The sequence below is a fragment of the Rhinoderma darwinii genome, assembly GCF_050947455.1.
Source record: "Rhinoderma darwinii isolate aRhiDar2 chromosome 5 unlocalized genomic scaffold, aRhiDar2.hap1 SUPER_5_unloc_42, whole genome shotgun sequence".
Classification (NCBI taxonomy): Eukaryota; Metazoa; Chordata; class Amphibia; order Anura; family Rhinodermatidae; genus Rhinoderma; species Rhinoderma darwinii.
Genome location: NW_027461801.1, coordinates 491,737 through 514,773, shown reverse-complemented (window position 1 = coordinate 514,773; position 23,037 = coordinate 491,737). Strand labels below are relative to the sequence as shown.

Sequence of the window (23,037 nt, the reverse complement as noted above, 5' to 3'; positions counted from 1 at the left end):
TTTTTTTGCACAGCTAGTTGCCTCCAGGAGGCCACAAGAGGGAGACAAGGGACTGCAAAATGGAAAATAGGCATCCACCAACTTTACAGACAACTTCTCCTTGCTCCTACAACCTCCATCCTTGCACAGTTTGTTATTCTTCTAGGTAACATAGTAACAAATCCAAATTGCTGCTCTCTTTGTAGGCAAGCAAGGCTTTGTTGCAACTGCAATTCTTACTTCTTCTTGAAATGTAGGGACGACAGTACATTCCATCACATCCATCTAGTGTACACAGGTAGGTCCATTGTGGCGGGCAGGCGAGCGGGCGGGCTGCTTTATTGGCTGTTTGCTGTTCCCCTACTCCACTCCACTATTTGACTGTTGTGCTGCATCAATCAATCAATCAATCAATCAATCAATCAATCAATCAATCAATCAATCAATCAGTGGCTGGCTCAGGTGCAGCTCTTTAACTTACCTAAAAGGGAGGGCGGAGAGAAGACAAGGAAGGTGAATGAGGTGTTCCAATGTGAAATGCCGGAAACACAGAAACACAGACGACACACAACAAGAGGTGGCAATCTATTCATTAATTGCATTTAATCAATGAGCTCATTATCACTCATGCATTGTCCAACAGGTGTTGAAATAATGGGATTAAAAGGGGAGATCCCTTCAGAAAGACAGAAACAATAGCAAAGACAAAAAACACTTTTGGAATCTGCTTTTAGTCAACACATAAGGAAAGGGTGCACCGGTCCTGGAAATACTGCAATACCAGGTCAATGCGTGGAGTGGACAGAGCAAGCTCTATTTCCATCTCCCTGTTCTAAAAATCCATTTAATATATGGTCCCCAGATAGGGGACGTATCAGATATTAAACTGATAAGAACAGATACTACACTTGATCTTAGCCAAAAGGCCGAGAAGCGATAACCCGAACGGGCCGCGCGTTGCCCGAGCCTGCCCGATACTGCTGTTCAGCCCTTGCAGCGATTCAGCCTACTTCTAGGCAATTCCATGGGGCCCTGCAGGCTCACACACTCACAGCTACACGGGAGGTGAATAAAGGCCGGAGAGGAAGCCAGACAGGATTTGCTTCTTTTGCTTGCACCACAATGCAGTGCTGAAAGAGGAGGAATCTACATAAAAACGCCTTCCTGGCAATGCCCAAATGCCCTGCTGCCATGCAGATAAACACTGGCAGCGGCAGCAAGTGCATGCCCACAGCCACCCCTTGTTCCTTCACACCTTGTATCAGCTGTAATCCAGTCCAGTCCAGTGCTGCCTGCTGAGCAGCACTGACCAACACTGCCTGGGCCCAGGCTTTTATCTCTGAGGCCCCATTATGATGTCAGAAAGCTGGCTCTGGAATCCTGAGGGCTCCACTATGACACGTGCAAAGTTCCGTCTGAACTTTATATAAGACGGTGAGGCTCAGTCAGTCACTCAGTGTTGCCTGAGAGGGCAACACTGCAACAGCCGGCCGCCAGGCTGTCTTTTTTTTGCACAGCTAGTTGCCTCCAGGAGGCCACAAGAGGGAGACAAGGGACTGCAAAATGGAAAATAGGCATCCACCAACTTTACAGACAACTTCTCCTTGCTCCTACAACCTCCATCCTTGCACAGTTTGTTATTCTTCTAGGTAACATAGTAACAAATCCAAATTGCTGCTCTCTTTGTAGGCAAGCAAGGCTTTGTTGCAACTGCAATTCTTACTTCTTCTTGAAATGTAGGGACGACAGTACATTCCATCACATCCATCTAGTGTACACAGGTAGGTCCATTGTGGCGGGCAGGCGAGCGGGCGGGCTGCTTTATTGGCTGTTTGCTGTTCCCCTACTCCACTCCACTATTTGACTGTTGTGCTGCATCAATCAATCAATCAATCAATCAATCAATCAATCAATCAATCAATCAATCAATCAGTGGCTGGCTCAGGTGCAGCTCTTTAACTTACCTAAAAGGGAGGGCGGAGAGAAGACAAGGAAGGTGAATGAGGTGTTCCAATGTGAAATGCCGGAAACACAGAAACACAGACGACACACAACAAGAGGTGGCAATCTATTCATTAATTGCATTTAATCAATGAGCTCATTATCACTCATGCATTGTCCAACAGGTGTTGAAATAATGGGATTAAAAGGGGAGATCCCTTCAGAAAGACAGAAACAATAGCAAAGACAAAAAACACTTTTGGAATCTGCTTTTAGTCAACACATAAGGAAAGGGTGCACCGGTCCTGGAAATACTGCAATACCAGGTCAATGCGTGGAGTGGACAGAGCAAGCTCTATTTCCATCTCCCTGTTCTAAAAATCCATTTAATATATGGTCCCCAGATAGGGGACGTATCAGATATTAAACTGATAAGAACAGATACTACACTTGATCTTAGCCAAAAGGCCGAGAAGCGATAACCCGAACGGGCCGCGCGTTGCCCGAGCCTGCCCGATACTGCTGTTCAGCCCTTGCAGCGATTCAGCCTACTTCTAGGCAATTCCATGGGGCCCTGCAGGCTCACACACTCACAGCTACACGGGAGGTGAATAAAGGCCGGAGAGGAAGCCAGACAGGATTTGCTTCTTTTGCTTGCACCACAATGCAGTGCTGAAAGAGGAGGAATCTACATAAAAACGCCTTCCTGGCAACGCCCAAATGCCCTGCTGCCATGCAGATAAACACTGGCAGCGGCAGCAAGTGCATGCCCACAGCCACCCCTTGTTCCTTCACACCTTGTATCAGCTGTAATCCAGTCCAGTCCAGTGCTGCCTGCTGAGCAGCACTGACCAACACTGCCTGGGCCCAGGCTTTTATCTCTGAGGCCCCATTATGATGTCAGAAAGCTGGCTCTGGAATCCTGAGGGCTCCACTATGACACGTGCAAAGTTCCGTCTGAACTTTATATAAGACGGTGAGGCTCAGTCAGTCACTCAGTGTTGCCTGAGAGGGCAACACTGCAACAGCCGGCCGCCAGGCTGTCTTTTTTTTGCACAGCTAGTTGCCTCCAGGAGGCCACAAGAGGGAGACAAGGGACTGCAAAATGGAAAATAGGCATCCACCAACTTTACAGACAACTTCTCCTTGCTCCTACAACCTCCATCCTTGCACAGTTTGTTATTCTTCTAGGTAACATAGTAACAAATCCAAATTGCTGCTCTCTTTGTAGGCAAGCAAGGCTTTGTTGCAACTGCAATTCTTACTTCTTCTTGAAATGTAGGGACGACAGTACATTCCATCACATCCATCTAGTGTACACAGGTAGGTCCATTGTGGCGGGCAGGCGAGCGGGCGGGCTGCTTTATTGGCTGTTTGCTGTTCCCCTACTCCACTCCACTATTTGACTGTTGTGCTGCATCAATCAATCAATCAATCAATCAATCAATCAATCAATCAATCAATCAATCAATCAATCAAGTGGCTGGCTCAGGTGCAGCTCTTTAACTTACCTAAAAGGGAGGGCGGAGAGAAGACAAGGAAGGTGAATGAGGTGTTCCAATGTGAAATGCCGGAAACACAGAAACACAGACGACACACAACAAGAGGTGGCAATCTATTCATTAATTGCATTTAATCAATGAGCTCATTATCACTCATGCATTGTCCAACAGGTGTTGAAATAATGGGATTAAAAGGGGAGATCCCTTCAGAAAGACAGAAACAATAGCAAAGACAAAAAACACTTTTGGAATCTGCTTTTAGTCAACACATAAGGAAAGGGTGCACCGGTCCTGGAAATACTGCAATACCAGGTCAATGCGTGGAGTGGACAGAGCAAGCTCTATTTCCATCTCCCTGTTCTAAAAATCCATTTAATATATGGTCCCCAGATAGGGGACGTATCAGATATTAAACTGATAAGAACAGATACTACACTTGATCTTAGCCAAAAGGCCGAGAAGCGATAACCCGAACGGGCCGCGCGTTGCCCGAGCCTGCCCGATACTGCTGTTCAGCCCTTGCAGCGATTCAGCCTACTTCTAGGCAATTCCATGGGGCCCTGCAGGCTCACACACTCACAGCTACACGGGAGGTGAATAAAGGCCGGAGAGGAAGCCAGACAGGATTTGCTTCTTTTGCTTGCACCACAATGCAGTGCTGAAAGAGGAGGAATCTACATAAAAACGCCTTCCTGGCAACGCCCAAATGCCCTGCTGCCATGCAGATAAACACTGGCAGCGGCAGCAAGTGCATGCCCACAGCCACCCCTTGTTCCTTCACACCTTGTATCAGCTGTAATCCAGTCCAGTCCAGTGCTGCCTGCTGAGCAGCACTGACCAACACTGCCTGGGCCCAGGCTTTTATCTCTGAGGCCCCATTATGATGTCAGAAAGCTGGCTCTGGAATCCTGAGGGCTCCACTATGACACGTGCAAAGTTCCGTCTGAACTTTATATAAGACGGTGAGGCTCAGTCAGTCACTCAGTGTTGCCTGAGAGGGCAACACTGCAACAGCCGGCCGCCAGGCTGTCTTTTTTTTGCACAGCTAGTTGCCTCCAGGAGGCCACAAGAGGGAGACAAGGGACTGCAAAATGGAAAATAGGCATCCACCAACTTTACAGACAACTTGTTATTCTTCTAGGTAACATAGTAACAAATCCAAATTGCTGCTCTCTTTGTAGGCAAGCAAGGCTTTGTTGCAACTGCAATTCTTACTTCTTCTTGAAATGTAGGGACGACAGTACATTCCATCACATCCATCTAGTGTACACAGGTAGGTCCATTGTGGCGGGCAGGCGAGCGGGCGGGCTGCTTTATTGGCTGTTTGCTGTTCCCCTACTCCACTCCACTATTTGACTGTTGTGCTGCATCAATCAATCAATCAATCAATCAATCAATCAATCAATCAATCAATCAATCAATCAATCAGTGGCTGGCTCAGGTGCAGCTCTTTAACTTACCTAAAAGGGAGGGCGGAGAGAAGACAAGGAAGGTGAATGAGGTGTTCCAATGTGAAATGCCGGAAACACAGAAACACAGACGACACACAACAAGAGGTGGCAATCTATTCATTAATTGCATTTAATCAATGAGCTCATTATCACTCATGCATTGTCCAACAGGTGTTGAAATAATGGGATTAAAAGGGGAGATCCCTTCAGAAAGACAGAAACAATAGCAAAGACAAAAAACACTTTTGGAATCTGCTTTTAGTCAACACATAAGGAAAGGGTGCACCGGTCCTGGAAATACTGCAATACCAGGTCAATGCGTGGAGTGGACAGAGCAAGCTCTATTTCCATCTCCCTGTTCTAAAAATCCATTTAATATATGGTCCCCAGATAGGGGACGTATCAGATATTAAACTGATAAGAACAGATACTACACTTGATCTTAGCCAAAAGGCCGAGAAGCGATAACCCGAACGGGCCGCGCGTTGCCCGAGCCTGCCCGATACTGCTGTTCAGCCCTTGCAGCGATTCAGCCTACTTCTAGGCAATTCCATGGGGCCCTGCAGGCTCACACACTCACAGCTACACGGGAGGTGAATAAAGGCCGGAGAGGAAGCCAGACAGGATTTGCTTCTTTTGCTTGCACCACAATGCAGTGCTGAAAGAGGAGGAATCTACATAAAAACGCCTTCCTGGCAACGCCCAAATGCCCTGCTGCCATGCAGATAAACACTGGCAGCGGCAGCAAGTGCATGCCCACAGCCACCCCTTGTTCCTTCACACCTTGTATCAGCTGTAATCCAGTCCAGTCCAGTGCTGCCTGCTGAGCAGCACTGACCAACACTGCCTGGGCCCAGGCTTTTATCTCTGAGGCCCCATTATGATGTCAGAAAGCTGGCTCTGGAATCCTGAGGGCTCCACTATGACACGTGCAAAGTTCCGTCTGAACTTTATATAAGACGGTGAGGCTCAGTCAGTCACTCAGTGTTGCCTGAGAGGGCAACACTGCAACAGCCGGCCGCCAGGCTGTCTTTTTTTTGCACAGCTAGTTGCCTCCAGGAGGCCACAAGAGGGAGACAAGGGACTGCAAAATGGAAAATAGGCATCCACCAACTTTACAGACAACTTCTCCTTGCTCCTACAACCTCCATCCTTGCACAGTTTGTTATTCTTCTAGGTAATATAGTAACAAATCCAAATTGCTGCTCTCTTTGTAGGCAAGCAAGGCTTTGTTGCAACTGCAATTCTTACTTCTTCTTGAAATGTAGGGACGACAGTACATTCCATCACATCCATCTAGTGTACACAGGTAGGTCCATTGTGGCGGGCAGGCGAGCGGGCGGGCTGCTTTATTGGCTGTTTGCTGTTCCCCTACTCCACTCCACTATTTGACTGTTGTGCTGCATCAATCAATCAATCAATCAATCAATCAATCAATCAATCAATCAATCAATCAGTGGCTGGCTCAGGTGCAGCTCTTTAACTTACCTAAAAGGGAGGGCGGAGAGAAGACAAGGAAGGTGAATGAGGTGTTCCAATGTGAAATGCCGGAAACACAGAAACACAGACGACACACAACAAGAGGTGGCAATCTATTCATTAATTGCATTTAATCAATGAGCTCATTATCACTCATGCATTGTCCAACAGGTGTTGAAATAATGGGATTAAAAGGGGAGATCCCTTCAGAAAGACAGAAACAATAGCAAAGACAAAAAACACTTTTGGAATCTGCTTTTAGTCAACACATAAGGAAAGGGTGCACCGGTCCTGGAAATACTGCAATACCAGGTCAATGCGTGGAGTGGACAGAGCAAGCTCTATTTCCATCTCCCTGTTCTAAAAATCCATTTAATATATGGTCCCCAGATAGGGGACGTATCAGATATTAAACTGATAAGAACAGATACTACACTTGATCTTAGCCAAAAGGCCGAGAAGCGATAACCCGAACGGGCCGCGCGTTGCCCGAGCCTGCCCGATACTGCTGTTCAGCCCTTGCAGCGATTCAGCCTACTTCTAGGCAATTCCATGGGGCCCTGCAGGCTCACACACTCACAGCTACACGGGAGGTGAATAAAGGCCGGAGAGGAAGCCAGACAGGATTTGCTTCTTTTGCTTGCACCACAATGCAGTGCTGAAAGAGGAGGAATCTACATAAAAACGCCTTCCTGGCAACGCCCAAATGCCCTGCTGCCATGCAGATAAACACTGGCAGCGGCAGCAAGTGCATGCCCACAGCCACCCCTTGTTCCTTCACACCTTGTATCAGCTGTAATCCAGTCCAGTCCAGTGCTGCCTGCTGAGCAGCACTGACCAACACTGCCTGGGCCCAGGCTTTTATCTCTGAGGCCCCATTATGATGTCAGAAAGCTGGCTCTGGAATCCTGAGGGCTCCACTATGACACGTGCAAAGTTCCGTCTGAACTTTATATAAGACGGTGAGGCTCAGTCAGTCACTCAGTGTTGCCTGAGAGGGCAACACTGCAACAGCCGGCCGCCAGGCTGTCTTTTTTTTGCACAGCTAGTTGCCTCCAGGAGGCCACAAGAGGGAGACAAGGGACTGCAAAATGGAAAATAGGCATCCACCAACTTTACAGACAACTTCTCCTTGCTCCTACAACCTCCATCCTTGCACAGTTTGTTATTCTTCTAGGTAACATAGTAACAAATCCAAATTGCTGCTCTCTTTGTAGGCAAGCAAGGCTTTGTTGCAACTGCAATTCTTACTTCTTCTTGAAATGTAGGGACGACAGTACATTCCATCACATCCATCTAGTGTACACAGGTAGGTCCATTGTGGCGGGCAGGCGAGCGGGCGGGCTGCTTTATTGGCTGTTTGCTGTTCCCCTACTCCACTCCACTATTTGACTGTTGTGCTGCATCAATCAATCAATCAATCAATCAATCAATCAATCAATCAATCAATCAGTGGCTGGCTCAGGTGCAGCTCTTTAACTTACCTAAAAGGGAGGGCGGAGAGAAGACAAGGAAGGTGAATGAGGTGTTCCAATGTGAAATGCCGGAAACACAGAAACACAGACGACACACAACAAGAGGTGGCAATCTATTCATTAATTGCATTTAATCAATGAGCTCATTATCACTCATGCATTGTCCAACAGGTGTTGAAATAATGGGATTAAAAGGGGAGATCCCTTCAGAAAGACAGAAACAATAGCAAAGACAAAAAACACTTTTGGAATCTGCTTTTAGTCAACACATAAGGAAAGGGTGCACCGGTCCTGGAAATACTGCAATACCAGGTCAATGCGTGGAGTGGACAGAGCAAGCTCTATTTCCATCTCCCTGTTCTAAAAATCCATTTAATATATGGTCCCCAGATAGGGGACGTATCAGATATTAAACTGATAAGAACAGATACTACACTTGATCTTAGCCAAAAGGCCGAGAAGCGATAACCCGAACGGGCCGCGCGTTGCCCGAGCCTGCCCGATACTGCTGTTCAGCCCTTGCAGCGATTCAGCCTACTTCTAGGCAATTCCATGGGGCCCTGCAGGCTCACACACTCACAGCTACACGGGAGGTGAATAAAGGCCGGAGAGGAAGCCAGACAGGATTTGCTTCTTTTGCTTGCACCACAATGCAGTGCTGAAAGAGGAGGAATCTACATAAAAACGCCTTCCTGGCAACGCCCAAATGCCCTGCTGCCATGCAGATAAACACTGGCAGCGGCAGCAAGTGCATGCCCACAGCCACCCCTTGTTCCTTCACACCTTGTATCAGCTGTAATCCAGTCCAGTCCAGTGCTGCCTGCTGAGCAGCACTGACCAACACTGCCTGGGCCCAGGCTTTTATCTCTGAGGCCCCATTATGATGTCAGAAAGCTGGCTCTGGAATCCTGAGGGCTCCACTATGACACGTGCAAAGTTCCGTCTGAACTTTATATAAGACGGTGAGGCTCAGTCAGTCACTCAGTGTTGCCTGAGAGGGCAACACTGCAACAGCCGGCCGCCAGGCTGTCTTTTTTTTGCACAGCTAGTTGCCTCCAGGAGGCCACAAGAGGGAGACAAGGGACTGCAAAATGGAAAATAGGCATCCACCAACTTTACAGACAACTTCTCCTTGCTCCTACAACCTCCATCCTTGCACAGTTTGTTATTCTTCTAGGTAACATAGTAACAAATCCAAATTGCTGCTCTCTTTGTAGGCAAGCAAGGCTTTGTTGCAACTGCAATTCTTACTTCTTCTTGAAATGTAGGGACGACAGTACATTCCATCACATCCATCTAGTGTACACAGGTAGGTCCATTGTGGCGGGCAGGCGAGCGGGCGGGCTGCTTTATTGGCTGTTTGCTGTTCCCCTACTCCACTCCACTATTTGACTGTTGTGCTGCATCAATCAATCAATCAATCAATCAATCAATCAATCAATCAATCAATCAATCAATCAGTGGCTGGCTCAGGTGCAGCTCTTTAACTTACCTAAAAGGGAGGGCGGAGAGAAGACAAGGAAGGTGAATGAGGTGTTCCAATGTGAAATGCCGGAAACACAGAAACACAGACGACACACAACAAGAGGTGGCAATCTATTCATTAATTGCATTTAATCAATGAGCTCATTATCACTCATGCATTGTCCAACAGGTGTTGAAATAATGGGATTAAAAGGGGAGATCCCTTCAGAAAGACAGAAACAATAGCAAAGACAAAAAACACTTTTGGAATCTGCTTTTAGTCAACACATAAGGAAAGGGTGCACCGGTCCTGGAAATACTGCAATACCAGGTCAATGCGTGGAGTGGACAGAGCAAGCTCTATTTCCATCTCCCTGTTCTAAAAATCCATTTAATATATGGTCCCCAGATAGGGGACGTATCAGATATTAAACTGATAAGAACAGATACTACACTTGATCTTAGCCAAAAGGCCGAGAAGCGATAACCCGAACGGGCCGCGCGTTGCCCGAGCCTGCCCGATACTGCTGTTCAGCCCTTGCAGCGATTCAGCCTACTTCTAGGCAATTCCATGGGGCCCTGCAGGCTCACACACTCACAGCTACACGGGAGGTGAATAAAGGCCGGAGAGGAAGCCAGACAGGATTTGCTTCTTTTGCTTGCACCACAATGCAGTGCTGAAAGAGGAGGAATCTACATAAAAACGCCTTCCTGGCAACGCCCAAATGCCCTGCTGCCATGCAGATAAACACTGGCAGCGGCAGCAAGTGCATGCCCACAGCCACCCCTTGTTCCTTCACACCTTGTATCAGCTGTAATCCAGTCCAGTCCAGTGCTGCCTGCTGAGCAGCACTGACCAACACTGCCTGGGCCCAGGCTTTTATCTCTGAGGCCCCATTATGATGTCAGAAAGCTGGCTCTGGAATCCTGAGGGCTCCACTATGACACGTGCAAAGTTCCGTCTGAACTTTATATAAGACGGTGAGGCTCAGTCAGTCACTCAGTGTTGCCTGAGAGGGCAACACTGCAACAGCCGGCCGCCAGGCTGTCTTTTTTTTGCACAGCTAGTTGCCTCCAGGAGGCCACAAGAGGGAGACAAGGGACTGCAAAATGGAAAATAGGCATCCACCAACTTTACAGACAACTTCTCCTTGCTCCTACAACCTCCATCCTTGCACAGTTTGTTATTCTTCTAGGTAACATAGTAACAAATCCAAATTGCTGCTCTCTTTGTAGGCAAGCAAGGCTTTGTTGCAACTGCAATTCTTACTTCTTCTTGAAATGTAGGGACGACAGTACATTCCATCACATCCATCTAGTGTACACAGGTAGGTCCATTGTGGCGGGCAGGCGAGCGGGCGGGCTGCTTTATTGGCTGTTTGCTGTTCCCCTACTCCACTCCACTATTTGACTGTTGTGCTGCATCAATCAATCAATCAATCAATCAATCAATCAATCAATCAATCAATCAATCAATCAATCAATCAATCAGTGGCTGGCTCAGGTGCAGCTCTTTAACTTACCTAAAAGGGAGGGCGGAGAGAAGACAAGGAAGGTGAATGAGGTGTTCCAATGTGAAATGCCGGAAACACAGAAACACAGACGACACACAACAAGAGGTGGCAATCTATTCATTAATTGCATTTAATCAATGAGCTCATTATCACTCATGCATTGTCCAACAGGTGTTGAAATAATGGGATTAAAAGGGGAGATCCCTTCAGAAAGACAGAAACAATAGCAAAGACAAAAAACACTTTTGGAATCTGCTTTTAGTCAACACATAAGGAAAGGGTGCACCGGTCCTGGAAATACTGCAATACCAGGTCAATGCGTGGAGTGGACAGAGCAAGCTCTATTTCCATCTCCCTGTTCTAAAAATCCATTTAATATATGGTCCCCAGATAGGGGACGTATCAGATATTAAACTGATAAGAACAGATACTACACTTGATCTTAGCCAAAAGGCCGAGAAGCGATAACCCGAACGGGCCGCGCGTTGCCCGAGCCTGCCCGATACTGCTGTTCAGCCCTTGCAGCGATTCAGCCTACTTCTAGGCAATTCCATGGGGCCCTGCAGGCTCACACACTCACAGCTACACGGGAGGTGAATAAAGGCCGGAGAGGAAGCCAGACAGGATTTGCTTCTTTTGCTTGCACCACAATGCAGTGCTGAAAGAGGAGGAATCTACATAAAAACGCCTTCCTGGCAACGCCCAAATGCCCTGCTGCCATGCAGATAAACACTGGCAGCGGCAGCAAGTGCATGCCCACAGCCACCCCTTGTTCCTTCACACCTTGTATCAGCTGTAATCCAGTCCAGTCCAGTGCTGCCTGCTGAGCAGCACTGACCAACACTGCCTGGGCCCAGGCTTTTATCTCTGAGGCCCCATTATGATGTCAGAAAGCTGGCTCTGGAATCCTGAGGGCTCCACTATGACACGTGCAAAGTTCCGTCTGAACTTTATATAAGACGGTGAGGCTCAGTCAGTCACTCAGTGTTGCCTGAGAGGGCAACACTGCAACAGCCGGCCGCCAGGCTGTCTTTTTTTTGCACAGCTAGTTGCCTCCAGGAGGCCACAAGAGGGAGACAAGGGACTGCAAAATGGAAAATAGGCATCCACCAACTTTACAGACAACTTCTCCTTGCTCCTACAACCTCCATCCTTGCACAGTTTGTTATTCTTCTAGGTAACATAGTAACAAATCCAAATTGCTGCTCTCTTTGTAGGCAAGCAAGGCTTTGTTGCAACTGCAATTCTTACTTCTTCTTGAAATGTAGGGACGACAGTACATTCCATCACATCCATCTAGTGTACACAGGTAGGTCCATTGTGGCGGGCAGGCGAGCGGGCGGGCTGCTTTATTGGCTGTTTGCTGTTCCCCTACTCCACTCCACTATTTGACTGTTGTGCTGCATCAATCAATCAATCAATCAATCAATCAATCAATCAATCAATCAATCAGTGGCTGGCTCAGGTGCAGCTCTTTAACTTACCTAAAAGGGAGGGCGGAGAGAAGACAAGGAAGGTGAATGAGGTGTTCCAATGTGAAATGCCGGAAACACAGAAACACAGACGACACACAACAAGAGGTGGCAATCTATTCATTAATTGCATTTAATCAATGAGCTCATTATCACTCATGCATTGTCCAACAGGTGTTGAAATAATGGGATTAAAAGGGGAGATCCCTTCAGAAAGACAGAAACAATAGCAAAGACAAAAAACACTTTTGGAATCTGCTTTTAGTCAACACATAAGGAAAGGGTGCACCGGTCCTGGAAATACTGCAATACCAGGTCAATGCGTGGAGTGGACAGAGCAAGCTCTATTTCCATCTCCCTGTTCTAAAAATCCATTTAATATATGGTCCCCAGATAGGGGACGTATCAGATATTAAACTGATAAGAACAGATACTACACTTGATCTTAGCCAAAAGGCCGAGAAGCGATAACCCGAACGGGCCGCGCGTTGCCCGAGCCTGCCCGATACTGCTGTTCAGCCCTTGCAGCGATTCAGCCTACTTCTAGGCAATTCCATGGGGCCCTGCAGGCTCACACACTCACAGCTACACGGGAGGTGAATAAAGGCCGGAGAGGAAGCCAGACAGGATTTGCTTCTTTTGCTTGCACCACAATGCAGTGCTGAAAGAGGAGGAATCTACATAAAAACGCCTTCCTGGCAACGCCCAAATGCCCTGCTGCCATGCAGATAAACACTGGCAGCGGCAGCAAGTGCATGCCCACAGCCACCCCTTGTTCCTTCACACCTTGTATCAGCTGTAATCCAGTCCAGTCCAGTGCTGCCTGCTGAGCAGCACTGACCAACACTGCCTGGGCCCAGGCTTTTATCTCTGAGGCCCCATTATGATGTCAGAAAGCTGGCTCTGGAATCCTGAGGGCTCCACTATGACACGTGCAAAGTTCCGTCTGAACTTTATATAAGACGGTGAGGCTCAGTCAGTCACTCAGTGTTGCCTGAGAGGGCAACACTGCAACAGCCGGCCGCCAGGCTGTCTTTTTTTTGCACAGCTAGTTGCCTCCAGGAGGCCACAAGAGGGAGACAAGGGACTGCAAAATGGAAAATAGGCATCCACCAACTTTACAGACAACTTCTCCTTGCTCCTACAACCTCCATCCTTGCACAGTTTGTTATTCTTCTAGGTAACATAGTAACAAATCCAAATTGCTGCTCTCTTTGTAGGCAAGCAAGGCTTTGTTGCAACTGCAATTCTTACTTCTTCTTGAAATGTAGGGACGACAGTACATTCCATCACATCCATCTAGTGTACACAGGTAGGTCCATTGTGGCGGGCAGGCGAGCGGGCGGGCTGCTTTATTGGCTGTTTGCTGTTCCCCTACTCCACTCCACTATTTGACTGTTGTGCTGCATCAATCAATCAATCAATCAATCAATCAATCAATCAATCAATCAATCAATCAATCAGTGGCTGGCTCAGGTGCAGCTCTTTAACTTACCTAAAAGGGAGGGCGGAGAGAAGACAAGGAAGGTGAATGAGGTGTTCCAATGTGAAATGCCGGAAACACAGAAACACAGACGACACACAACAAGAGGTGGCAATCTATTCACTAATTGCATTTAATCAATGAGCTCATTATCACTCATGCATTGTCCAACAGGTGTTGAAATAATGGGATTAAAAGGGGAGATCCCTTCAGAAAGACAGAAACAATAGCAAAGACAAAAAACACTTTTGGAATCTGCTTTTAGTCAACACATAAGGAAAGGGTGCACCGGTCCTGGAAATACTGCAATACCAGGTCAATGCGTGGAGTGGACAGAGCAAGCTCTATTTCCATCTCCCTGTTCTAAAAATCCATTTAATATATGGTCCCCAGATAGGGGACATATCAGATATTAAACTGATAAGAACAGATACTACACTTGATCTTAGCCAAAAGGCCGAGAAGCGATAACCCGAACGGGCCGCGCGTTGCCCGAGCCTGCCCGATACTGCTGTTCAGCCCTTGCAGCGATTCAGCCTACTTCTAGGCAATTCCATGGGGCCCTGCAGGCTCACACACTCACAGCTACACGGGAGGTGAATAAAGGCCGGAGAGGAAGCCAGACAGGATTTGCTTCTTTTGCTTGCACCACAATGCAGTGCTGAAAGAGGAGGAATCTACATAAAAACGCCTTCCTGGCAACGCCCAAATGCCCTGCTGCCATGCAGATAAACACTGGCAGCGGCAGCAAGTGCATGCCCACAGCCACCCCTTGTTCCTTCACACCTTGTATCAGCTGTAATCCAGTCCAGTCCAGTGCTGCCTGCTGAGCAGCACTGACCAACACTGCCTGGGCCCAGGCTTTTATCTCTGAGGCCCCATTATGATGTCAGAAAGCTGGCTCTGGAATCCTGAGGGCTCCACTATGACACGTGCAAAGTTCCGTCTGAACTTTATATAAGACGGTGAGGCTCAGTCAGTCACTCAGTGTTGCCTGAGAGGGCAACACTGCAACAGCCGGCCGCCAGGCTGTCTTTTTTTTGCACAGCTAGTTGCCTCCAGGAGGCCACAAGAGGGAGACAAGGGACTGCAAAATGGAAAATAGGCATCCACCAACTTTACAGACAACTTCTCCTTGCTCCTACAACCTCCATCCTTGCACAGTTTGTTATTCTTCTAGGTAACATAGTAACAAATCCAAATTGCTGCTCTCTTTGTAGGCAAGCAAGGCTTTGTTGCAACTGCAATTCTTACTTCTTCTTGAAATGTAGGGACGACAGTACATTCCATCACATCCATCTAGTGTACACAGGTAGGTCCATTGTGGCGGGCAGGCGAGCGGGCGGGCTGCTTTATTGGCTGTTTGCTGTTCCCCTACTCCACTCCACTATTTGACTGTTGTGCTGCATCAATCAATCAATCAATCAATCAATCAATCAATCAATCAATCAATCAATCAATCAGTGGCTGGCTCAGGTGCAGCTCTTTAACTTACCTAAAAGGGAGGGCGGAGAGAAGACAAGGAAGGTGAATGAGGTGTTCCAATGTGAAATGCCGGAAACACAGAAACACAGACGACACACAACAAGAGGTGGCAATCTATTCATTAATTGCATTTAATCAATGAGCTCATTATCACTCATGCATTGTCCAACAGGTGTTGAAATAATGGGATTAAAAGGGGAGATCCCTTCAGAAAGACAGAAACAATAGCAAAGACAAAAAACACTTTTGGAATCTGCTTTTAGTCAACACATAAGGAAAGGGTGCACCGGTCCTGGAAATACTGCAATACCAGGTCAATGCGTGGAGTGGACAGAGCAAGCTCTATTTCCATCTCCCTGTTCTAAAAATCCATTTAATATATGGTCCCCAGATAGGGGACGTATCAGATATTAAACTGATAAGAACAGATACTACACTTGATCTTAGCCAAAAGGCCGAGAAGCGATAACCCGAACGGGCCGCGCGTTGCCCGAGCCTGCCCGATACTGCTGTTCAGCCCTTGCAGCGATTCAGCCTACTTCTAGGCAATTCCATGGGGCCCTGCAGGCTCACACACTCACAGCTACACGGGAGGTGAATAAAGGCCGGAGAGGAAGCCAGACAGGATTTGCTTCTTTTGCTTGCACCACAATGCAGTGCTGAAAGAGGAGGAATCTACATAAAAACGCCTTCCTGGCAACGCCCAAATGCCCTGCTGCCATGCAGATAAACACTGGCAGCGGCAGCAAGTGCATGCCCACAGCCACCCCTTGTTCCTTCACACCTTGTATCAGCTGTAATCCAGTCCAGTCCAGTGCTGCCTGCTGAGCAGCACTGACCAACACTGCCTGGGCCCAGGCTTTTATCTCTGAGGCCCCATTATGATGTCAGAAAGCTGGCTCTGGAATCCTGAGGGCTCCACTATGACACGTGCAAAGTTCCGTCTGAACTTTATATAAGACGGTGAGGCTCAGTCAGTCACTCAGTGTTGCCTGAGAGGGCAACACTGCAACAGCCGGCCGCCAGGCTGTCTTTTTTTTGCACAGCTAGTTGCCTCCAGGAGGCCACAAGAGGGAGACAAGGGACTGCAAAATGGAAAATAGGCATCCATCAACTTTACAGACAACTTCTCCTTGCTCCTACAACCTCCATCCTTGCACAGTTTGTTATTCTTCTAGGTAACATAGTAACAAATCCAAATTGCTGCTCTCTTTGTAGGCAAGCAAGGCTTTGTTGCAACTGCAATTCTTACTTCTTCTTGAAATGTAGGGACGACAGTACATTCCATCACATCCATCTAGTGTACACAGGTAGGTCCATTGTGGCGGGCAGGCGAGCGGGCGGGCTGCTTTATTGGCTGTTTGCTGTTCCCCTACTCCACTCCACTATTTGACTGTTGTGCTGCATCAATCAATCAATCAATCAATCAATCAATCAATCAATCAATCAATCAATCAATCAGTGGCTGGCTCAGGTGCAGCTCTTTAACTTACCTAAAAGGGAGGGCGGAGAGAAGACAAGGAAGGTGAATGAGGTGTTCCAATGTGAAATGCCGGAAACACAGAAACACAGACGACACACAACAAGAGGTGGCAATCTATTCATTAATTGCATTTAATCAATGAGCTCATTATCACTCATGCATTGTCCAACAGGTGTTGAAATAATGGGATTAAAAGGGGAGATCCCTTCAGAAAGACAGAAACAATAGCAAAGACAAAAAACACTTTTGGAATCTGCTTTTAGTCAACACATAAGGAAAGGGTGCACCGGTCCTGGAAATACTGCAATACCAGGTCAATGCGTGGAGTGGACAGAGCAAGCTCTATTTCCATCTCCCTGTTCTAAAAATCCATTTAATATATGGTCCCCAGATAGGGGACGTATCAGATATTAAACTGATAAGAACAGATACTACACTTGATCTTAGCCAAAAGGCCGAGAAGCGATAACCCGAACGGGCCGCGCGTTGCCCGAGCCTGCCCGATACTGCTGTTTAGCCCTTGCAGCGATTCAGCCTACTTCTAGGCAATTCCATGGGGCCCTGCAGGCTCACACACTCACAGCTACACGGGAGGTGAATAAAGGCCGGAGAGGAAGCCAGACAGGATTTGCTTCTTTTGCTTGCACCACAATGCAGTGCTGAAAGAGGAGGAATCTACATAAAAACGCCTTCCTGGCAACGCCCAAATGCCCTGCTGCCATGCAGATAAACACTGGCAGCGGCAGCAAGTGCATGCCCACAGCCACCCCTTGTTCCTTCACACCTTGTATCAGCTGTAATCCAGTCCAGTCCAGTGCTGCCTGCTGAGCAGCACTGACCAACACTGCCTGGGCCCAGGCTTTTATCTCTGAGGCCCCATTATGATGTCAGAAAGCTGGCTCTGGAATCCTGAGGGCTCCACTATGACACGTGCAAAGTTCCGTCTGAACTTTATATAAGACGGTGAGGCTCAGTCAGTCACTCAGTGTTGCCTGAGAGGGCAACACTGCAACAGCCGGCCGCCAGGCTGTCTTTTTTTTGCACAGCTAGTTGCCTCCAGGAGGCCACAAGAGGGAGACAAGGGACTGCAAAATGGAAAATAGGCATCCACCAACTTTACAGACAACTTCTCCTTGCTCCTACAACCTCCATCCTTGCACAGTTTGTTATTCTTCTAGGTAACATAGTAACAAATCCAAATTGCTGCTCTCTTTGTAGGCAAGCAAGGCTTTGTTGCAACTGCAATTCTTACTTCTTCTTGAAATGTAGGGACGACAGTACATTCCATCACATCCATCTAGTGTACACAGGTAGGTCCATTGTGGCGGGCAGGCGAGCGGGCGGGCTGCTTTATTGGCTGTTTGCTGTTCCCCTACTCCACTCCACTATTTGACTGTTGTGCTGCATCAATCAATCAATCAATCAATCAATCAATCAATCAATCAATCAATCAATCAATCAATCAGTGGCTGGCTCAGGTGCAGCTCTTTAACTTACCTAAAAGGGAGGGCGGAGAGAAGACAAGGAAGGTGAATGAGGTGTTCCAATGTGAAATGCCGGAAACACAGAAACACAGACGACACACAACAAGAGGTGGCAATCTATTCATTAATTGCATTTAATCAATGAGCTCATTATCACTCATGCATTGTCCAACAGGTGTTGAAATAATGGGATTAAAAGGGGAGATCCCTTCAGAAAGACAGAAACAATAGCAAAGACAAAAAACACTTTTGGAATCTGCTTTTAGTCAACACATAAGGAAAGGGTGCACCGGTCCTGGAAATACTGCAATACCAGGTCAATGCGTGGAGTGGACAGAGCAAGCTCTATTTCCATCTCCCTGTTCTAAAAATCCATTTAATATATGGTCCCCAGATAGGGGACGTATCAGATATTAAACTGATAAGAACAGATACTACACTTGATCTTAGCCAAAAGGCCGAGAAGCGATAACCCGAACGGGCCGCGCGTTGCCCGATCCTGCCCGATACTGCTGTTCAGCCCTTGCAGCGATTCAGCCTACTTCTAGGCAATTCCATGGGGCCCTGCAGGCTCACACACTCACAGCTACACGGGAGGTGAATAAAGGCCGGAGAGGAAGCCAGACAGGATTTGCTTCTTTTGCTTGCACCACAATGCAGTGCTGAAAGAGGAGGAATCTACATAAAAACGCCTTCCTGGCAACGCCCAAATGCCCTGCTGCCATGCAGATAAACACTGGCAGCGGCAGCAAGTGCATGCCCACAGCCACCCCTTGTTCCTTCACACCTTGTATCAGCTGTAATCCAGTCCAGTCCAGTGCTGCCTGCTGAGCAGCACTGACCAACACTGCCTGGGCCCAGGCTTTTATCTCTGAGGCCCCATTATGATGTCAGAAAGCTGGCTCTGGAATCCTGAGGGCTCCACTATGACACGTGCAAAGTTCCGTCTGAACTTTATATAAGACGGTGAGGCTCAGTCAGTCACTCAGTGTTGCCTGAGAGGGCAACACTGCAACAGCCGGCCGCCAGGCTGTCTTTTTTTTGCACAGCTAGTTGCCTCCAGGAGGCCACAAGAGGGAGACAAGGGACTGCAAAATGGAAAATAGGCATCCACCAACTTTACAGACAACTTCTCCTTGCTCCAACAACCTCCATCCTTGCTCCAACAACCTCCATCCTTGCACAGTTTGTTATTCTTCTAGGTAACATAGTAACAAATCCAAATTGCTGCTCTCTTTGTAGGCAAGCAAGGCTTTGTTGCAACTGCAATTCTTACTTCTTCTTGAAATGTAGGGACGACAGTACATTCCATCACATCCATCTAGTGTACACAGGTAGGTCCATTGTGGCGGGCAGGCGAGCGGGCGGGCTGCTTTATTGGCTGTTTGCTGTTCCCCTACTCCACTCCACTATTTGACTGTTGTGCTGCATCAATCAATCAATCAATCAATCAATCAATCAATCAATCAATCAGTGGCTGGCTCAGGTGCAGCTCTTTAACTTACCTAAAAGGGAGGGCGGAGAGAAGACAAGGAAGGTGAATGAGGTGTTCCAATGTGAAATGCCGGAAACACAGAAACACAGACGACACACAACAAGAGGTGGCAATCTATTCATTAATTGCATTTAATCAATGAGCTCATTATCACTCATGCATTGTCCAACAGGTGTTGAAATAATGGGATTAAAAGGGGAGATCCCTTCAGAAAGACAGAAACAATAGCAAAGACAAAAAACACTTTTGGAATCTGCTTTTAGTCAACACATAAGGAAAGGGTGCACCGGTCCTGGAAATACTGCAATACCAGGTCAATGCGTGGAGTGGACAGAGCAAGCTCTATTTCCATCTCCCTGTTCTAAAAATCCATTTAATATATGGTCCCCAGATAGGGGACGTATCAGATATTAAACTGATAAGATCAGATACTACACTTGATCTTAGCCAAAAGGCCGAGAAGCGATAACCCGAACGGGCCGCGCGTTGCCCGAGCCTGCCCGATACTGCTGTTCAGCCCTTGCAGCGATTCAGCCTACTTCTAGGCAATTCCATGGGGCCCTGCAGGCTCACACACTCACAGCTACACGGGAGGTGAATAAAGGCCGGAGAGGAAGCCAGACAGGATTTGCTTCTTTTGCTTGCACCACAATGCAGTGCTGAAAGAGGAGGAATCTACATAAAAACGCCTTCCTGGCAACGCCCAAATGCCCTGCTGCCATGCAGATAAACACTGGCAGCGGCAGCAAGTGCATGCCCACAGCCACCCCTTGTTCCTTCACACCTTGTATCAGCTGTAATCCAGTCCAGTCCGGTGCTGCCTGCTGAGCAGCACTGACCAACACTGCCTGGGCCCAGGCTTTTATCTCTGAGGCCCCATTATGATGTCAGAAAGCTGGCTCTGGAATCCTGAGGGCTCCACTATGACACGTGCAAAGTTCCGTCTGAACTTTATATAAGACGGTGAGGCTCAGTCAGTCACTCAGTGTTGCCTGAGAGGGCAACACTGCAACAGCCGGCCGCCAGGCTGTCTTTTTTTTGCACAGCTAGTTGCCTCCAGGAGGCCACAAGAGGGAGACAAGGGACTGCAAAATGGAAAATAGGCATCCACCAACTTTACAGACAACTTCTCCTTGCTCCTACAACCTCCATCCTTGCACAGTTTGTTATTCTTCTAGGTAACATAGTAACAAATCCAAATTGCTGCTCTCTTTGTAGGCAAGCAAGGCTTTGTTGCAACTGCAATTCTTACTTCTTCTTGAAATGTAGGGACGACAGTACATTCCATCACATCCATCTAGTGTACACAGGTAGGTCCATTGTGGCGGGCAGGCGAGCGGGCGGGCTGCTTTATTGGCTGTTTGCTGTTCCCCTACTCCACTCCACTATTTGACTGTTGTGCTGCATCAATCAATCAATCAATCAATCAATCAATCAATCAATCAATCAATCAATCAATCAATCAATCAATCAGTGGCTGGCTCAGGTGCAGCTCTTTAACTTACCTAAAAGGGAGGGCGGAGAGAAGACAAGGAAGGTGAATGAGGTGTTCCAATGTGAAATGCCGGAAACACAGAAACACAGACGACACACAACAAGAGGTGGCAATCTATTCATTAATTGCATTTAATCAATGAGCTCATTATCACTCATGCATTGTCCAACAGGTGTTGAAATAATGGGATTAAAAGGGGAGATCCCTTCAGAAAGACAGAAACAATAGCAAAGACAAAAAACACTTTTGGAATCTGCTTTTAGTCAACACATAAGGAAAGGGTGCACCGGTCCTGGAAATACTGCAATACCAGGTCAATGCGTGGAGTGGACAGAGCAAGCTCTATTTCCATCTCCCTGTTCTAAAAATCCATTTAATATATGGTCCCCAGATAGGGGACGTATCAGATATTAAACTGATAAGAACAGATACTACACTTGATCTTAGCCAAAAGGCCGAGAAGCGATAACCCGAACGGGCCGCGCGTTGCCCGAGCCTGCCCGATACTGCTGTTCAGCCCTTGCAGCGATTCAGCCTACTTCTAGGCAATTCCATGGGGCCCTGCAGGCTCACACACTCACAGCTACACGGGAGGTGAATAAAGGCCGGAGAGGAAGCCAGACAGGATTTGCTTCTTTTGCTTGCACCACAATGCAGTGCTGAAAGAGGAGGAATCTACATAAAAACGCCTTCCTGGCAACGCCCAAATGCCCTGCTGCCATGCAGATAAACACTGGCAGCGGCAGCAAGTGCATGCCCACAGCCACCCCTTGTTCCTTCACACCTTGTATCAGCTGTAATCCAGTCCAGTCCAGTGCTGCCTGCTGAGCAGCACTGACCAACACTGCCTGGGCCCAGGCTTTTATCTCTGAGGCCCCATTATGATGTCAGAAAGCTGGCTCTGGAATCCTGAGGGCTCCACTATGACACGTGCAAAGTTCCGTCTGAACTTTATATAAGACGGTGAGGCTCAGTCAGTCACTCAGTGTTGCCTGAGAGGGCAACACTGCAACAGCCGGCCGCCAGGCTGTCTTTTTTTTGCACAGCTAGTTGCCTCCAGGAGGCCACAAGAGGGAGACAAGGGACTGCAAAATGGAAAATAGGCATCCACCAACTTTACAGACAACTTCTCCTTGCTCCTACAACCTCCATCCTTGCACAGTTTGTTATTCTTCTAGGTAACATAGTAACAAATCCAAATTGCTGCTCTCTTTGTAGGCAAGCAAGGCTTTGTTGCAACTGCAATTCTTACTTCTTCTTGAAATGTAGGGACGACAGTACATTCCATCACATCCATCTAGTGTACACAGGTAGGTCCATTGTGGCGGGCAGGCGAGCGGGCGGGCTGCTTTATTGGCTGTTTGCTGTTCCCCTACTCCACTCCACTATTTGACTGTTGTGCTGCATCAATCAATCAATCAATCAATCAATCAATCAATCAATCAATCAATCAATCAATCAATCAATCAATCAGTGGCTGGCTCAGGTGCAGCTCTTTAACTTACCTAAAAGGGAGGGCGGCCCTTGTTCCTTCACACCTTGTATCAGCTGTAATCCAGTCCAGTCCAGTGCTGCCTGCTGAGCAGCACTGACCAACACTGCCTGGGCCCAGGCTTTTATCTCTGAGGCCCCATTATGATGTCAGAAAGCTGGCTCTGGAATCCTGAGGGCTCCACTATGACACGTGCAAAGTTCCGTCTGAACTTTATATAAGACGGTGAGGCTCAGTCAGTCACTCAGTGTTGCCTGAGAGGGCAACACTGCAACAGCCGGCCGCCAGGCTGTCTTTTTTTTGCACAGCTAGTTGCCTCCAGGAGGCCACAAGAGGGAGACAA

General features: G+C 47.7%; 15 non-coding genes across 15 annotated transcripts; all 15 read right to left on the bottom strand.

The window, feature by feature from the left end:
• Positions 1-726: 726 nt before the first annotated feature.
• On the bottom strand, positions 727-917 carry LOC142693263 (U2 spliceosomal RNA). The gene has a single exon (XR_012861623.1). It is a non-coding gene; the product is annotated as a U2 spliceosomal RNA (small nuclear RNA).
• Positions 918-2,209: 1,292 nt separating this feature from the next.
• LOC142693262 (U2 spliceosomal RNA) lies at positions 2,210-2,400 on the bottom strand. Its single transcript, XR_012861622.1, has one exon. It is a non-coding gene; the product is annotated as a U2 spliceosomal RNA (small nuclear RNA).
• Positions 2,401-3,697: 1,297 nt separating this feature from the next.
• On the bottom strand, positions 3,698-3,888 carry LOC142693261 (U2 spliceosomal RNA). Its single transcript, XR_012861621.1, has one exon. It is a non-coding gene; the product is annotated as a U2 spliceosomal RNA (small nuclear RNA).
• Positions 3,889-5,148: 1,260 nt separating this feature from the next.
• Positions 5,149-5,339, bottom strand: LOC142693260 (U2 spliceosomal RNA). Its single transcript, XR_012861620.1, has one exon. It is a non-coding gene; the product is annotated as a U2 spliceosomal RNA (small nuclear RNA).
• Positions 5,340-6,627: 1,288 nt separating this feature from the next.
• Positions 6,628-6,818, bottom strand: LOC142693259 (U2 spliceosomal RNA). The gene has a single exon (XR_012861619.1). It is a non-coding gene; the product is annotated as a U2 spliceosomal RNA (small nuclear RNA).
• A 1,284-nt stretch (positions 6,819-8,102) lies between these two features.
• Positions 8,103-8,293, bottom strand: LOC142693258 (U2 spliceosomal RNA). The gene has a single exon (XR_012861618.1). It is a non-coding gene; the product is annotated as a U2 spliceosomal RNA (small nuclear RNA).
• A 1,292-nt stretch (positions 8,294-9,585) lies between these two features.
• LOC142693255 (U2 spliceosomal RNA) lies at positions 9,586-9,776 on the bottom strand. The gene has a single exon (XR_012861616.1). It is a non-coding gene; the product is annotated as a U2 spliceosomal RNA (small nuclear RNA).
• Positions 9,777-11,080: 1,304 nt separating this feature from the next.
• LOC142693254 (U2 spliceosomal RNA) lies at positions 11,081-11,271 on the bottom strand. The gene has a single exon (XR_012861615.1). It is a non-coding gene; the product is annotated as a U2 spliceosomal RNA (small nuclear RNA).
• A 1,284-nt stretch (positions 11,272-12,555) lies between these two features.
• LOC142693253 (U2 spliceosomal RNA) lies at positions 12,556-12,746 on the bottom strand. Its single transcript, XR_012861614.1, has one exon. It is a non-coding gene; the product is annotated as a U2 spliceosomal RNA (small nuclear RNA).
• Positions 12,747-14,038: 1,292 nt separating this feature from the next.
• Positions 14,039-14,229, bottom strand: LOC142693091 (U2 spliceosomal RNA). Its single transcript, XR_012861467.1, has one exon. It is a non-coding gene; the product is annotated as a U2 spliceosomal RNA (small nuclear RNA).
• Positions 14,230-15,521: 1,292 nt separating this feature from the next.
• On the bottom strand, positions 15,522-15,712 carry LOC142693252 (U2 spliceosomal RNA). Its single transcript, XR_012861613.1, has one exon. It is a non-coding gene; the product is annotated as a U2 spliceosomal RNA (small nuclear RNA).
• A 1,292-nt stretch (positions 15,713-17,004) lies between these two features.
• Positions 17,005-17,195, bottom strand: LOC142693251 (U2 spliceosomal RNA). Its single transcript, XR_012861612.1, has one exon. It is a non-coding gene; the product is annotated as a U2 spliceosomal RNA (small nuclear RNA).
• A 1,296-nt stretch (positions 17,196-18,491) lies between these two features.
• Positions 18,492-18,682, bottom strand: LOC142693250 (U2 spliceosomal RNA). Its single transcript, XR_012861611.1, has one exon. It is a non-coding gene; the product is annotated as a U2 spliceosomal RNA (small nuclear RNA).
• Positions 18,683-19,983: 1,301 nt separating this feature from the next.
• LOC142693405 (U2 spliceosomal RNA) lies at positions 19,984-20,174 on the bottom strand. Its single transcript, XR_012861751.1, has one exon. It is a non-coding gene; the product is annotated as a U2 spliceosomal RNA (small nuclear RNA).
• A 1,304-nt stretch (positions 20,175-21,478) lies between these two features.
• LOC142693249 (U2 spliceosomal RNA) lies at positions 21,479-21,669 on the bottom strand. The gene has a single exon (XR_012861610.1). It is a non-coding gene; the product is annotated as a U2 spliceosomal RNA (small nuclear RNA).
• Between the last annotated feature and the right edge of the window lie 1,368 nt (positions 21,670-23,037).